The 17,590-nt window shown below is 41.0% G+C and overlaps 1 protein-coding gene across 1 annotated transcript in view; it reads right to left on the minus strand.

Annotated features, from left to right (window-relative positions):
• Positions 1-17,590, minus strand: part of nr5a2 (nuclear receptor subfamily 5, group A, member 2) — a 68,984-nt gene that overhangs the window by 1,994 nt on the left and 49,400 nt on the right. The gene's annotated exons all lie outside the window — the stretch shown is intronic.

Consider the following 17,590-nt stretch of genomic DNA (forward strand, 5'->3'; position numbering starts at 1 on the left):
AATCTCTCAAACACACACACACGCACACACACCCGCACTAATCCATGGAAATACACATAATATTTCTTTCTTTCTCACACAGTACCCTCTTCCCACACACATACAAACTTACTCACGCACACATGTGCCCCATCCACCCACCTAGAGCATTAGGAGGAAGGAGGGGGAGATAAATCAGCAGCTAATGAGGTCTAGAGAATGAGAAGCAGGTCCTTCAAGGCACTTCCATCTATGATGCACTCTACCATGCTATTGCAATCTGTATGTGTATGTGTGTGTCTGCCTGTTCTTGTGTTGCTTGTGTGTGTGCCAGCATGTACTGTGTTGATGCTCACCCTGACCTCTGAATGACACGGCGGGGGGCTAAATAAGGCCAAGAGGAGGGCAGGAAAAGGGGGAGGGGTGTGGCCTGTGACAAAGGAGCCTCCAAACAAACATGACATGTGCTTTTTCCTGCTGCCACTCAGCTGTCTGACCCCACTCAGACTCCAGCACCGTCTTTCACACCACCAACACCTCAGAGAGGCCTTTATGTAGCCTTACATAAGCCAGCCCAGTAGACTGTCGAGTGTGCTTTAAGCGTTTCCACATAGACGTCCTACGCAGGTCAACAAGGAGAAAAGTCTTCTTCTTTAAAAAAAAGAATATCTACAAATGAAACAATTTAAACGTTTAAAAGTTTCAGAGTCACTCAGAAAGTTTGGAAAAAAAAATGCAGAAATCACTGAAAGTACTACTGTTTTGGATTTTTGTTGTTTATATCAAGTTGACTGTTAAGTTATGTTTTGAGCATGCACTACAAAAAAAGAATTACACTGAGCATTTTTTAAAGGACTCAACATCTGTGGCATTGCTGTACATATCCATGGACAACAGATGGGCATAGCTACATCTCTTCAAATAAGAGTCTTTTTTTTGAGAAATCAATAGACAAATACATTTATATTTTATTAAATTAAAGTTTGTCAGCATAAAGGAAACAAAACTGACCCTACAGGAATTTTTTTTATAGAATAGACATATTTGAATTTTAAGTCATATGTCATTATAGTATTAAAAAAATCACTGAAAACTAACTTTTTCCTGAACACACTATGTGTCTAATAACTTCTGTTACAGAATGAGTGTAGCTTTACTGCTAGCCATCCTCTCCAAACACTAAATACCACGCATACATCAAATTTAACACAATCAAATTTAAATAGAAAATTCTGTTTAGTATAATCAAGATCTTTTTGGGCCATATAATATAAGAATAAGTGTTTTCTGCAGTGCAAACACTGTAACAACACCACATGCTGGTATGTCAGAGCATCTCACAGCAGAGGCATGCCAAGTATTACCATGCTTTCTCTGAAAGATTTGTCTCTGTTTTGTGTGCGACTACGTTGTGTGCGTGTGTCGATGTTGGGGGGACAATGGAGAATTAGGATCCAATGTCTCTGTCAAGCTAATTAGACAAAAGTGAAGCAATAAGACAGCATTTTAATTGCTAATTAGCAGAGCCTCTTTTGAAAAAATAATGAATCGGGGCTTCTAAAAAAAAAGTACAAATGACAATAGCATAATATTCATTCTCTATTGGAAAAAACAGTGAAAAAAAAGAAGAAAAAGGTTGAAGAGTTGTTTGTTTGAATTCTGCTGTTAAACACATTAGAAAAGTGATTGATTGATTGATTGATTGATTGATTGGTAATTTATTTCAACATGTGAACAATATACAAGTACATTTAGAAAAGAAATGAGAGAAAAAAATATATATACTATACAAATTACATACAAAAAAAACATTCTGATTAATTTACATGTTGAAAGGGAGTGGGAAGAAGTATACACTTATTTAATCCCACCCCTGTCCCATAAATTATCAGTGAATATTTAGTCAGCTTCCTTACTGATATAATTTGTAATAAAAATAGTGAACAGATTTCTGATATACTATATACTATAATATCACATCATGAATTTTTTGTTTGTTTGTTTTTAAATAGAGACATTCACTTAATTTAAATATTTTCCTTTTCTTTATAGATCGAGAAGAGCTACTAGAGCTACTTTCAGCTGCTCCCTTAGTCACATGAGGCCTCCACAGCAGGTAGCACTGCATATTTGATTTGGCAGACCCTTCCTGACACAACACCAAAGGGAATCTTTTCCTGGGGCTTGAACCAGGGATCTTTGCTGCTTAGGTGATTGTACATGAAGCCACTAAGTCAGAAACTCAGAGTAATTTAGTCATTCAACGGCACGAATGTGATGAATTAAAACAAGCAGCAAATAAACAATTGATCAGTGATTCCCAGACAGTGGCAGGTTGGAGTATTAAATGTGCTAAGCACTCGCTCCTCTTCCTTCAGTGCCCCCCTTCATTCCCCCTCCCCTCTCTCTCTCTCCCTCTCTCCATCTCATCCTTCAGTCACTGTGGGACTAATTATCAACTTTTTTTCACATAAAACAGCCACAGTTCGTTGCAGTGCCGCGTCCGAATACTCAAAAGGAAACCCCGAGGTCCCGCAGAATACATTGTTTCATTTGACGGCCGATCATGCTGAAGCCAGCGACCTAATGCAAGAGCACACACACACACACGCACACACACACACACACACACACACACACACACACACACACACACACACACACACACACACACACAGATTAATTCTCTCTTTCACAGAACCCCTGAAATCTCCGCTGTGCTTTTTAATTAGACTGGATCTGCTCTGTGCTGTGAGTGTATGTCTTTTACGCTCTTTCACCGACCCTTACAATCAACCTGCTCCAGGGACACACACACACAGAAACTGCACATTCAGTCGTGCAAACGCTTGCTCCATTATTTCACTCTGATCACAGAGATGCCTCACAGAGTGGACAATGTGTTGGGAAAAATTTGACCCGAGAAATAAAAACAACACATATACGTAGTTACACCAAGGGTTTTCTTTTTTGTACATTTTTCTTAATTCTGTATACTTAGACTATTTTAGTGTTGTGTTCTTCGGTAACAGGTCGCTGTAGATCAGATTCATGTCGGTCACAGTTACTCATGTTAGTAACTATGTTACTGTGCAGTATATGGTGCCTACTGCGATTATTTGGGCGTCTAACATCCCTGTCACTGGCCGAACTTCAGTTTAGATGGAGTTAAAGTCAGTTGTGATTACCTGCTAGCTGAGAGCGTGGCCAGTCATTTAATTCTGCCCAAATTAGACAAAAGTGTTGCTATGTTTGTTATTAAGGTTCAAAAGTTGGGGAAAAGTCATGTTTCAAAAAAGAAAGAAAAGAAAATCTTAAATACTATAAGTAGGGAGTTCACTTGATAGGTTTACATTAAGCTAGCACCTGTTTTGTGAAGGCACTGCTAAGTCGCCAGCAGTTATTACAGGGTAAAACAACACCGTGTTCTCTCACATTACACTTTAAGGGCCTCGATCAATAAACCTCTGACTCACGTGCTGCCCATACACACAGCCTTTCAAAACTTCACAACATGTGTTTTCTGCCGGGTCCAAAAACAACACATAAAACTGGTGGGTCATAAATAGTTATTGAGGGAACTGCTGTCAGTAAAACTTGTCCAATTAAATGCAAGTGGAAGACAAACTCGTTACTTCCTGCATAGGCGGGAATTAGGTGGCTCGGCTCTTCCAATAGGTGCTCTCAAAGGCATTTATACAAGGCGATCAAAGCTGGAGGACCTTTTACTACAGCAGCGGTGCGTCAAAGAGTGAGGAGCTGAACGTGCATTCCCGCTAACTCCTCTTTATTGCGCCCTACTGGACCGTTATCAAGTCGACGCTGTCCACAGCTACTTTTTCCACTATTAATCTGCCTTACAACTTGGCTCCAATCAGAGATGGGGGCGTTGACAGACGAGAACCCGGTGACCTTTGACTCTTAGAGAAACATATGAGGACTAATGACTTACTAACTATCACAAGAGAAGTGTTGCATGATCACTGGGAGAACTCTGCTGTGCCTGTGTTTAAAACACAGGGCAGCAAAGGCAATCAAAGCAAATAAGAGCCACAGGGCAAGGAGCAATGGCCGAGCGGTTAACGCTAGCACTTAGGTAGCCTATTATCAGAGTTATGTTGCTTTGCCCTGAAACATAATCTTTGATGAATAACATTTTGTTTTACCCCCATTAGCCTCACAGCACCATAAAGTCGTGGAGTACACAAACATACATGCTACACTTGCATACACTCACCTCAGCTCCTATCAACACTCCACTGACAACATTTTATGTGGACGTGCATGTGTGTGTGTGTTTCTTTTCTTCTACAGGATGCTCTCCTTCCCCATTAGAGTATTACATCTATCTGTGCTTGCCAGAAAACAGGTTCCCCTGCTCCTTGGAGCTCTCAGCTACCTTGTTTTCCTCCAAGTCCCGTTTGGGGAATTCCCTTCTCAATATGAAGCCTCCACCTTAGAGGCGAGTGAAAAAATAATGGAGGTAAACTGCAGATATATGCCTCTTAACATTTAATGGGGGAGTCTTTGAAACCTGATACTCCAAAGGGTAAAAGGATAACGAGTATCACAACAATCTGATCACAGAATGTAGGATGAGGATGTGGAGGAATGTATCTATTGTCTGCTTTAGGAATGGAAATTGATCTCACAAAAAAACATCCAACTATGATGTAAACCATGGTGGTTAAGGCAGGGATATACTAAAAACAGTATAGAAAAAAAATACAAAATGTGGTTGTGACATAGTACACAAATCTTCCAGGAAGTGGGTACACTGTGGACATAAATAGATGAGCCTGATTAGGAACTGTGGTGATGTTCCTGGAGATGATGGTAGCAATGGAGACTCATCAGACCAGGCAACTTTCTTCCAGTCCTCCATTGGCCAGTTTATAGTTAGCACCAGCGAACTGTAGCCTCAGTTTTCTGTTCTTAGCTGCACATCTCGTGGTCTTCTGCTACAGCAGCCCATCTGCTTCACGGTTCTGAGATGCTCTTCTGCATACCTTGATCATTGTTTTAGGGTAGTGCCTTGTTGTTGTCGTGATTTGTCGCTATATAGATAAAACTGAATTGAACCCAATTGAATTGATGCTCAGTTTGAACTTTGGCAGATTGCCGTGATGTAATTGGCTGTGATTTCCATTAATTAACATTCAAATGGATGTACCTAACAAAGTTGCCTTTGAGTGTCCATATAGGTTTGTGTAGTGTTAAGTTCATATGCAAACAAAAAAACCCCCCCTGGACTGGTTAATCCTTGTGTGAGCCAAAATGTCAGTTTCAACAAAATCAGAAGTGAGATGCATCCTTGTATTCTAATGCTGGAAAGGTGTGGAGATTTCAGATGCCATTCGACTATCCAATCACCTTTCAGGCTTGAAAGGTGAATTTGAAACGGACATATACCGACTGGTACAGAACCACGATGAACAAATTTAATTACCTTTTTCTTTTGTATTTATTCAAATGATAGGATCACTGGATGTATACTTCATACTTAGGTATAAAAAAGGTCTCATTAATCTCTGAGCAGTGACCCTTTATCCTAAGTAGTGACCATTATTTCACCAGCATACATGTAGCTACATACTGTAGCTACATGCCCTTAAGCTAGCATAGAGCCCAATATCCAGAGGCCAAATTTCCTCTGTGTCTGCAATGAATAATAACTGTCTCACAGTTTCTGGCCACCAATGGGAACATGCTGTTGTCAGCTTGTCAGAAGAAAGCATTAAGGCTCAATTTGCCCGCCGACTCATCAAACCCTCACTTTCTCCTCTCCAGGGGCCAAATGCCATGCGGCTGTAAAAGAGAATTAAGCAGCTCCGGTCCAGTTGGGAATATATTAAGTCAGATCTAAACCTCAGCTGACAACAATGCTATTGTTGTTAAGCTAAACAGGTAGCGGCTGCTTGAGTTCTGTCGCCCAAGGATGGGTCGGCGGGCTCGGCGGGGTGATGGAGAGAGGTAGAGAGATATTGAAAGGAAGAGAAATGCGCCTAAGGTCTGATAAAATAAATAAGAGAAAAGGTGCTTGGAGCAGGAAGGAGAAAAGCTTCTCTCATTGCCTATGCTGGCTGGAAGGTGCTGGGGATTTATCTTGAGGTGAAGGGGAAAGCAAATTTACACCCTGAATCAGTAGGTCCTGTCTGTGGCTGTATTAGTAAGGGTTCCAACAGATGGGCACAGCCAGGGAGATTAATATCAGTGGGGATACATATTAAAGGGAAAGTTAAGACTTCTCTACATAGACTGGCACGGCAATGATATTGTTGTGTGGCTATTACAATAAATCACACATCCCGTATATAAATATGTCCACAAGATGAGTTTGTTGGCCATGCTAACGATCATATGGTTAATCGGATGAAAAAAATAATAATTTCCAGACGAATCAGCAATGAAAATAATCCTTACTTGCATTTCTAACATGCTTCAGACCTGCTGGGGTAAAAATCATATTGCTGGGGAAGAAAAAAAATCACATTGTCTCAGCATTATGAAAATCCATTTGCCAGAGGGATACTAAGAGACTTGAATCAGCAATGAACCTGGTGCTTAGCCCTCTGTGGTCCCTCTAGTCCTCCCCACCTCTGCTCCTTATTGCCCCCCACTTGTTTTTTAACCCCACCCCCTCCCTGAAGGTGGAACCAAAAGCCTTTCAGTGAGTGAGCGATGCACCCACAGGTCCCTGCTCTCCCACCTTCCTGACGCTGCGTGGACTGTGCAGAAAGTTAACACCCCCTCTCCACTCACTAAACAGCTCCCAGTCATGTAGCTATACACAGCTAATGATGCTAACGCTTGACTGACAGGCTGAGCACTAACAGGCAGCAATCCAGATGCAAAGTCCCTTCGTTTGGTGTAATGTGAGGAAATGTCGATGGAGAGGCGAAAAGGAAAAACAAAAAAGGAATCTAATGAATTAGAAATCAATATTGCTGCACCTGTGAGGTGGCTCTTCAGCCTCCCTGTGACTTTACCTTGTATTTCATTTGTACCTGTCAGCAACAGTGGGAGCAGGCACCGTGTGTGCTGTTCCTGTGTCTGTCTGTCTGTCTGTCTGTCTCTCTGTGTATCAATGCATGCATGTGAACCTCGTTTAGATTCAGTGCACTTTTGCACCCGTCGGCTAATTACACCCAGGGTTTGTTTGTTGGTGGAGGGGAGGGCATAGAGAGTGGAGGGGCATGTCAACCTTTCTTGTTTATGATAAAGTGACAGAAAATCATTGGGGGGTCAAGTATCGCCCCCCCCTCGCCAACCCTCCGCTGCCCCGAAAACTCCTGCAGCAGTACAGAAGGTGCATGGTGTGGGATGCCTCCCCTTTAATGAGACCATTAAAGGGCCCGTGTCCCCGTCAATAGATTTCTCTCATTCTTTCTCTGACAAATTTGAATTAATAATTCAGCATCAAGCGCCCGGGGATGTATATTTTCAGCATGAAGGACAGTTAATCCATAGTGTCAGTTTCCCACCTCGCTGTCTCTCACTCAGTCTTTCCCTCGTGCGCTCTCTCGTCTTACATCCCACCCATCCCCTCTCTTTCCTCTTCATTCGGCTTCATTCTCTTTTGATGCCGGCAGGTAGAGTGCTGACTAAAGAAGAGTGTGCCACATATATTCCACGCCTTCTTTTGATTTCTTTGTTCTCTGTGGGATTTTTTTTGTTCCTCGTTAAGTTGACTGCACTTTTCACATAAGTGCAAATTGGGGTTTCATTTATTTAAAAGTATTGGATGGCAGCAGCTCTCCTCCCCACCCCTCCAACTCAGAGTTAATGGGAGATGGCATGTTTACAGGCTGCTTTTCAAAGCTTAACTGTAGATTTTACTTCACGCTCCCGCTGCGCCAAATGTTAGGACAGTCGTGCGCACAATTCGAGAAAGTCAGAGGAAATTAGTCATTTTGAAGATAAACCACAAGTATGCTTACTTATGTCCACGCATGCTCAGGTTTGACGGTTTCACTGGTTTTGAGTGAATGAGTTTTAACAAAAAATACAAGGGCTGCTTCACTGTGCGGTCTCGTGTTCGTCATTACACGCTGGAGTGGTGTCTAACTGTGAAAATGAAATTCCAAAAACAACAGACAATAAAAGAGGAACAAAAACCCCCCCAAAACAAAACACCTGCACATTCACTTTCTTGAGGATGTCCAGATGTTACATTTTGTTCCTCTACAGAACAAAATGTAACATCTGGGAAAACAACACCAGTGTGCTTAAAAAAAATCAGCTGTGTAGCCAGGTAATCACTGTGAAATGAGTTGATTTTTAGGATGGCTGCTCTCTGTTTATATTTGAGATCAGTTTGTTGAGCTGTCTAGTATCTAGTAATATTTAAACAGCTTTTTAAAAAGTATAAATATATTATTATTCATTATTCTGTCAGTATTGCATCAGTGACAATTACCTTTATAAGTTATCTGCAGTTCTATAATAATACTGATCGTTGTACTGAGCATCGTATCCATTTCCAAGCTTGCAGTGTAATGCCAGGGGTAGCTTTTGCTATCAGTGCCAGGTGGCACTAAAGTACAACTTTATGCTCTAAGGCAGCGTGCACAGGCACAAAGAGCTGGAATAGCAAACGCCTGCTACTGCAGAGCATTATTTTATATTACATAGCTTTGTTTTCTTATGATTTACTGTATGAGCGCATTCTGTTGGCATGTCTGTGAGAACAGAAGGTTGATTGATTCATTTTGTTTCATCATGGACTGCTTTTTGGCTTCCCGACCCCTTTCTTTAGCCACAATCACTCCTCTCTTTCTTATTTTTCTCCCAACACAACATAAAGAATCGCTTTCCTTTCTGTATACCAGCACCACGCTGCTAAAAATAAGTTTCAGCATGAGAACAAAGAGGCACGAAAGGAGCTGTGATGGTTCAAGAGTGAGGGTGTAATGTCACCGGTGGGGGGCTCAGTGAAGAGAAAGAGAGAGAGAGAAAGGGTGAGAGAACAAGAGACGGCAACTGTTGGATCATCTGTGCTTTAAAACATTTAATCACTGTCTCCGGTTGCACACAGACACACACACACACGCACACAAAGACTAAAGCATGAACACACATATCATCTTAAAGCTCTGCTGTTCTGTGCTGTGACAGAAGTATCTTGTAACTACATTGTCCACAGACACACACACACACACTTAAACACACACACGCGCCACCAGAACAGAAGCTCAAAGAGCAAAGGGTGTATAGACTTATAGCAGCCACCATGACCACTATATAGCTTACCAAAAAGTTTAAAGGCATGCCTCTGCACTATACATATTCACAGAGGGATGCAGAGACTGATAATCCACATGCCAGGCAGTACTGTAATGCCAGCGAGCTCCATTTGTAATATCAGCCCGGTAGGTGTAGATGTAGGGGATTATTGCTGTTCTTAGTCTACTTAGCATTTTTCATGCAAAGTCACGCACTTGCAAGTTTAGTATCATTTCCATTGCTTAATCCTGACTTTTGATAGAACACAGTTCAGTTATGGAAACTAGGTTTCATTTAATGGGCTTTCTGAATAACTCAGTGCGTCATCCCTTTTATCTTTTTTCAATCATTACAACTCTGCGCTCACGCCTTTAGCATTTTGCATAAAGTAATGATTGTCTAGTGAGTTACACTAATGACACATCATGAGCTATACAAGGATCATAAATGTCTTGTCGTAAAGATTTTATTTTATTTTTTTACACAACAACTACAGCAATAACAGTGTAGCTCCTTCTAAGATATTGATCGAAAGAGTGAATGGCTTTACAACTTTACAAATGATTGACAAGGCTGGTGTGTGTGAAGCTTGGGGCCAAACGGATTACGTTTGTATTACTGAACACTTGACTGGCAATAGACTTAAAGACTTAGAGGCCACTCCTTTGGCCTAGATCTCAATGTGTGTCTTTGTGCACGTTTTCTTGTGTGTGTGCGCGCTACACGTGATGGCTACATGCTCTCTTTATGTAATCAAAAACATGCCAGTTATTGCGAAAGCTTGACATTTAAATAATTTTGCTCTGATCACTATACTTTATGACAGTAGTAGTGAGTCTGGTGTGAACCATCAGTGCACATACACACACACACAGTGACCATAGTCCTCATCTCACAGCACTGTTATACTGTATTATGAGTGAAATATTGATGCTTCTTCGATTCCTAGGACCAGCTCTGTTTTGTTGACTATTTGTCTTTCTTATTGTACGGTGCTCTGGGGGTTATGCTTTGTGACTACAGAAAATTATCGCATTGTTTAAACTCGTTATAACCACATGATAAGTATGAAAGGCTGGTTGCTCTGATAGTCTAAAGTCGGCGTGATAAGGTCCTGCAGAATAAAATCAACAGGTCCTCTAAAGCAGTTATTAGATAGCATAAAATCACTGCCAGGGACTAGATGATGCTTGAATCAAGAGAGGGATTATCTGATGCACTCTGGTGTATGCACAATTTGTTCTCCGAGTCTGTTTTCCTTGACTAATGTGAGCCTGTTCTCCGCAGGGCCCCAGATAGCCCAGGTCTGTCTTCCCTACCCCAAACAGACATCCCTCAGTCTTTAATTGGAGACGAGTAGCAGCCCTGCTAGCACAGCGTTGGGACCTGAGCTGCGGCCACTGAGAATGCATTAGCATTAGCATTGCAGCGGACCGACCTGTACATAATGATAACCTCAAGCTCTGCCCACTGGGAGCAGCTCCTGTTCACACGCACACACACGTACATACGTACACACCAGCACACACTCCCTTCCCCCTTCTACCCTATACACGCAGCCACGTAAACAAGCAAGTGTAATGCAGCCCCAGTGGTGGGCTGCTCGACGATCAGAGGAAGGTGGGGTGGAGAGAGAAAAAAATCAGTTGCCGCCGTTCGGCTGAAAAGTGTGTGTAATGAACTTGAGTTCCATTGATCGGGACTCAGAGTACAGAACCAGGGGCTGTTTGTCCCAGAAGGGCTGCCATACCGTTGCTCAGTAGCCCCTCATAAATGTTTGAGAGGCCTCAGCCGCTCCAGATCCACCCTACCTGGGTTAAGATTCTCTGTTACAACACACATATCCAGGTTGATACCAATGATGGATGGACGGTGATTGAGGGGATCATCCAATATTTTAACTTGATGACATTTAGGTGGTGTACTCTACAAGTGAGTCATGCTGATGGTAGTGCTAGAGAGAATTTTTTTCAAGCAGACAAGATTTTAAGACAAAAACGTTGTGCGCAGACCTGCAACTAAGTTGAGCATTGAGGCTAATATTTGCAAGGATGTGCTAATTAGGTTGGCATGCTATACTTTCCAAAGCTCTAAGGCCCTCAACTGGCCCCCGAAAGCCTCCGTATGCTATAGACAGTTGATATTACTGCAGATATCACTTAGAAAACACCTGATGTGCTCGGCCAACCATCCATGCCTCCTTTTGACTGCTAAGTATCAGCTGGCGGGAGGTCCTCCGCGTTATGCAGCAGGTAATAAAAGTTGAACATTGATTTTCTGTAGCAGCTTGTAACTGTTAATGTTGAGACATCAATAGCCAAAGCAAAGCGCTGGTGCCTTAATAGGAGGCCGAGAATGTGGAGGGCGCGAGCCAAAGCTGACTCTAAATCACAGAATCTATCCTTGCCGATCGATAGGACAGTAACTGCAAGTGTCCCTCTGCTTTCCTAATGTTTTATAATAAACTGACAGCCTGTAATAAGACCAAGGGAGAGGGAGAAGGAGAAGGAGAGAGAAGGCAGGAGGGAGAGATAGAGGGGAACAGTTTCTCCATAGCCTATCTTGCCTTAAATCACCCCACATGGGAGTGCAGGAGAGATACACAGGGTAAGGTAGAAGGGTGAATTTTTTTTCTGGTTAAAGAAAAAAAAAAAAAACACTTTTACAGGAGCATTTGTCTGGATGTGCTCACTGCTAGAGTAGTTAGTGAGTGTATTGATGGAGGGGAGCAGAAGTTCAGGGGATATGTCCTGAATTGCTTTGGCAGGACAGTGAGTTAAAGTGCATTAAATTCTGCTGCCAACTTGCAACAGTCATCATATTCAGGAAGAAGTGAAGGGCTGGGCTGCACATATTTTGATTTTACATTCAGAGAGATCTAACTACTTTTGAAACACTACTGGTACAGTAGATGATGAGCAAGTTTTCTTTACTATGCCGTTGCAATGAGGCTGCTGGTTTGGAATCATTTATAAAGCTTATTTTTCAAAATAAAAGTGATGCTACAAGGAAGATTTAACATTATACATGATATAAGGATATTTGTATTACATGTGGTGCAAAAACTGTACTGAATAAATAATAAAAAAATGTGCTGAAATTAAACTAAAATCACATACACAATAGCTCATAAGGACAGCAAATGTAAAACACTATAACGTTATTATCTGAAATCCTTAGGATAGGATGCTGTCTTTTAAATTCTCTTTTATCCTGTCTCCTTCCCCTTTCCCTCACTTGGTCACAGAAGATGGCCTATCCTTCCCTGAACCTGGTTCTGCTGGAGATGTCTTCCCGTCAAAAGGGAGTTTTTCCTTTCCACTGTCGCCAAGTGCTTGCTCATTATTCTGATTATTCAGGTTCTCCCTCTCACATATTCATCACCTTTAAGTCAATGTTACACTGCACGCAATAACCGTTACATATACTGGATGAGTCCCATAGCTCTATAAACTTTCACACATGCATCTGAATTGTTGCAGTCTCTTTTCTAATTTATTTTCAAAACAATAGAAGACATCATTCAAAACCAATATTTTGGGGAGTAGTTTTATGCAACAATGTTGTTGCAGCAATCTACTTCTTGTGCCATCTGTCTCTGCTGCCACATTAATTATGATACATCACAGGGATGACTAGGGAGTAGGACCTATTCACATGTGACCAGCTTGTAAAAACTGGGAGGCATGAACAGCCAAATAGACACAAAATGACCCCATGTGGGTTTGCTGTGTGCAATAGCACATAATAAGCATAAGCATGGCATGAACTCAAGAACATACTCTGTTTTAGGCCCGGGTTAGAGTTAAGCATTGGACTGTCTGTATTTACTGTCTGATAAATGTCACTGCTTAACAGTGTCAACATAAGTGTTTTCTGCAATAATGGAAAAAGATCTATAAAACACAGCCTGAGCTGTAAATTAAGCACTGGTTGGAGATGATCTGGATGGAGATGTTGAAAACTGAAACTGTACCCAGGTGAAGATATAAGGCTGAGCGTGAAGGTGGGGTTAGTGATGAGAGACACTGATTCTCACTCTGTCAACCACCACCACCAAAACTCACTGCAACTTCTGCCTAATGACAACAGCCTGCAGTATTGCTGGGTAATAGTGGTGAGCTGGAGCTTTTATTGCTTGATAAAGTCTGAAAGCCTTTTAGACAGCCTCATTACATGGAATTCCCTACAAAGTGGCTGCCACCATCAGGAGCTGACTGCTCACCATGTTAGATTTCTTAGGATAAAATTGACAGAAAATATACAGAAGGATTAGGTTCATTGCTTTAGGGCACACTCCCACCTACTCCTAATAAGAAGAAAAAAAATGAAAGAAAAGTCAGGACACTCAAACATGATTAGCTGGATTTGGCTCTGTCGGAAACCAAGTTTGAACAACTTTTTTCCTTTTTTTGTTTGTTTCCTGCATCAGAATGATGCCTGGAGAAACTAGACGGAGGGTAAAAAGATTTGTTTGAAAGGTAGATGAGAGTCCAATAGTTTTCAATCAGCACATGTTTGCCGAGCACTTCACCAAGATTCAAAACAAAGTGATGAAAAAGGACTAGATGCAGCCGCTCAGTGCGTGGACTGCGCTTTATGAACCTTATACATATATAAGGTTTAATCACCACTATTGCATTTGACATTACTGCTGTCAATGGACCAATCAGTGACTGAAACTAATTTATGGGACACAAACATTTGTCAGAGCTGTCTGCACCGCCATGAACTCGTACACTATGAGTCACCAGTCATGCCACATTTCAAACACATGCATCTCATACCATCCGGCTCTTTTCTCGTGGAAAAAAACTATCAAATCACATCTGACCTGTAATACTTCACACATGAAACTGCCTGTATGAATTCTCTCATATGACAGCAACAATGCCAGATTTGTTGGTACCCTTCTCTGTTTTTGTCTGTTTTTTATTTTTTGTTTTTTTGGTGGTGGTGGTGGTGGTGGTGGTGGTGGTGGTGGGGGGGGGATAAAAAAGAGTGTTTAAGAATATTTAAATGAACGGTTTAAAATAATGATAAAAGTAAACAAGATGAAAGAAAAGTCTGACACTTCATATAAACAAGGTTTCTGCACCAAGAACTACAAACGATTTTCTTCTTTGTTGGAATTCTACCCAATTCATTTATAAGAGTTTACTCTCATCTATTATATTTTGCATTTGTTTTGCTCTTTTTCTAAATGAGACGAGTGCGTTCACTTAATGGTGTATTCCTTAGTAGATGCACATCATGGAGCCAAGAACAAAGACTTGTACACTGGCCTTCAACGCACATATTAAACAAATATGTGAGACTGCTTTCTTACATTTGCGTGACATCTCTAAAATTAGAAATATCCTGTCTCAGAGAGACGCTGAAAAACTAGTTCATGCATTCATTACTTCCAGGCTGGACTACTGTAATTCATTATTATCAGGATGTCCAAAAAACTCACTGAAAAGCCTTCAGCTAATCCAAAATGCTGCAGCAAGAGTCCTGACAGGGACTAGAAAGAGAGAGCATATTTCTCCTGTTTTGGCTTCCCTTCATTGGCTTCCTGTTAAATCCAGAATTGAATTCAAAATCCTGCTCCTCACATACAAGGTCTTAAATAATCGGGCCCCATCTTATCTTAATGACCTTGTAGTAAAATATCACCCTATTAGAGCACTTTGCTCTCGCTCTGCAGGCCTACTTGTTGTTCCTAGAGTATTTAAAAGTAGAATGGGAGGCAGAGCCTTCAGTTTTCAGGCCCCTCTTCTGTGGAACCAGCTTCCAGTTTGGATTCAGGAGACAGACACTATCTCTACTTTTAAGATTAGCCTTAAAACTTTCCTTTTTGCTAAAGCATATAGTTAGGGCTGGACCAGGTGACCCTGAATCCTCCCTTAGTTATGCTGCAATAGACGTAGGCTGCCGGGGATTCCCATGATGCATTGAGTTTTTCCTTTCCAGTCACCTTTCTCACTCACTATGTGTTAATAGACTTCTCTGCATTGAATCATATCTGTTATTAACCTCTGTCTCTCTTCTGGTTCTGCCGGAGGTTTCTTCCTGTTAAAAGGGAGTTTTTCCTTCCCACTGTCACCAAAGTGCTTGCTTATAGGGGGTCATATGATTGTTGGGTTTTCTCTGTATCTATTATTGTGCAATCTAGTGTACAATATAAAGCGCCTTGAAGTGACGTTTGTTGTGATTTGGCGCTATATAAATAAAATTGAACTGAATTGGTCATCTTTCGTCCGGGAAAGCCTGAAGTCACACAGTACACATTCGACTGCGAAGCTTGTTCAGGCTATCCCATATGGAAAAGAAATAGAAAAAACTTATAAAAGACTTGCATCAGATGTGGCCTACTTCATATATTGAATCATATAAGGTTTATATGATTTACTCATGAAAGTGGCCGTTTCATATATTCTTTTAGTAAGTATCCAAAACATACAAGTTCCATTTATATAATTTTTCTAAGGATCTTATATCTGTTTTCACTCTTGTATGCTTTTCATACAAGACAGATACAAACTTTATACAATTTATATCTTTTCCATATGGGATTGTAAATGCATGATTTACACATTGCAATGTGCATTATCTAACTAAGGGAAACTCTTCTAACCAGTCATGCCAACAGGTTAATCTCTGACTAACAGTTCTAAATTGACATTGGTGTACATGGTATTTGTGTTTCCACGAGTGCAGCTTCGGAAAAAAACAAGCAACCTAAATGAGGTAAAGTGTACATCTACTGCAGTCCTATTAAATGTCCTAGTTTGCCTAACCCAATTTCAGCATGCAGCAGACCAGCTGTCAGGACGTTTGAGTGATTGTGCAATAGGCTGCCATGTCCTCAAAAGTCTTAACAAATGATTAACTCATTTACTTTCTTAATGACAGCAAATGTATTGCAATGGATAAGAATGCATTGGAAAACAGTGATTAATTTACAGTATGTAATTCTTCCATCAGATTAACAATCCAAGTCCAATCCGGAGGTGTCTGTAGCTCAGGAGGTAGAGCTGGTCACCTACTGATCGGAAGGTTGGGGATTCGATCCCTGCCTCCTTCAGTCTGCATGCCAAGTATCCTTGGGCAAGATACTAACCCCAAGTTGCTCTCCGATGCATCCATTTGAGTATGAATGTGGTTAGACAGCACTCAGTTTAGAGTCAGTGACTGTGAGAACAGGTGTGATTGGGTGAATGTGGCATGTTGTATAGAGCGCTTTGAGTACTCCAGGAGAGTAGAAAAGTGCTAAATAAGAATCAGTTCATTTACCAAGTCTGGAATAAAAATGGACAAAGCCATGAGTCAAATGTTTCAACTTAGCCTTTTGCTAAAAAGTCTGAAATCTATTGGATAATGTTCAAATGTTGGAGTTATCAAAATCAGGGCAACACTCCAAGATTGCTGTCATAAAGACGCCTCTTGTGTTTATACTCCTTTACTGTAAATAATTGTGTGCTATTCATATTATTAGCAGTCTTAGTAGATACAGTGGGGACTTTGTTTCTTTTCTATTTTTACACTCGTGGGTTCTGTTGTTTCTTTTAAGTTATCAGTTTCAGCATTTTTTTCCCCCTACTGTTTGCTTTATGATTGCCACATGCACACAGGGCAAAGTTTTAACAGATTACGCAGATTACATTTTGTTGTTTTACTGTTACTTTTTTGTGCGTTACAGTAAACAATAGTGCTTTTATTCTCATTATTTATTAATTTATTAATTTAATGTATGCACTGGCTCATCCACATGACTCCAGAGAACAGGAAAAGAGAATCATATTTTGTGTTCAGTCAAGACGAGGGCATAAGAACACATGTACACCCTAACTATACTTTATTCACGTATTGATCAGGCCAAAGGTACACATCATGCTCCATTCTGTTGACTTGTAGCCAAGTGCAAGTTTGCCTCCAAAAAGGGAGAAAAAATCTGTTAAACTTTGTTAGAACATTATTAAACACGGATTACTGAGCATGCTCTACTAAATGGCTCAATAGAATAAATGTTGAACTGTCACTGCTTCTCAGTTTTAATCAATTCCTGAATGAATTTTAAATGATTGAATTCTTTTCAGGAAATGAATATTTGCCATGTTTTATGGGCATGTGAGTGTGTGTTTGTGTACGTGTGCGTGTAAGGGGGCTTGCGTTATCCAGCTCCCCTGCTCACTGGCCAGGGATCAGTGTATTGATTCTGAGCAGCCTCGGCTGTTGCTTAATTAGGATGTAGCTGTCTGGGAATTATATCTTTTTTTCTCTCTCATTGTGCGAGGAAACAAAAATGATAAAGAAATACAGAGAGGGAGAGAAACTTGTTTGTTTTCATCAAGGTTAATCACGTTTTCTGCTTTGTGTTGCTGTCAGCAGATTGGTGTCT

This window comes from Mchenga conophoros, linkage group LG15 (genome assembly GCF_057382185.1).
Source record: "Mchenga conophoros isolate Kocher_MC1m ecotype Shallow Benthic linkage group LG15, M_conophoros_male_GT1.1, whole genome shotgun sequence".
Lineage (NCBI taxonomy): Eukaryota > Metazoa > Chordata > Actinopteri > Cichliformes > Cichlidae > Mchenga > Mchenga conophoros.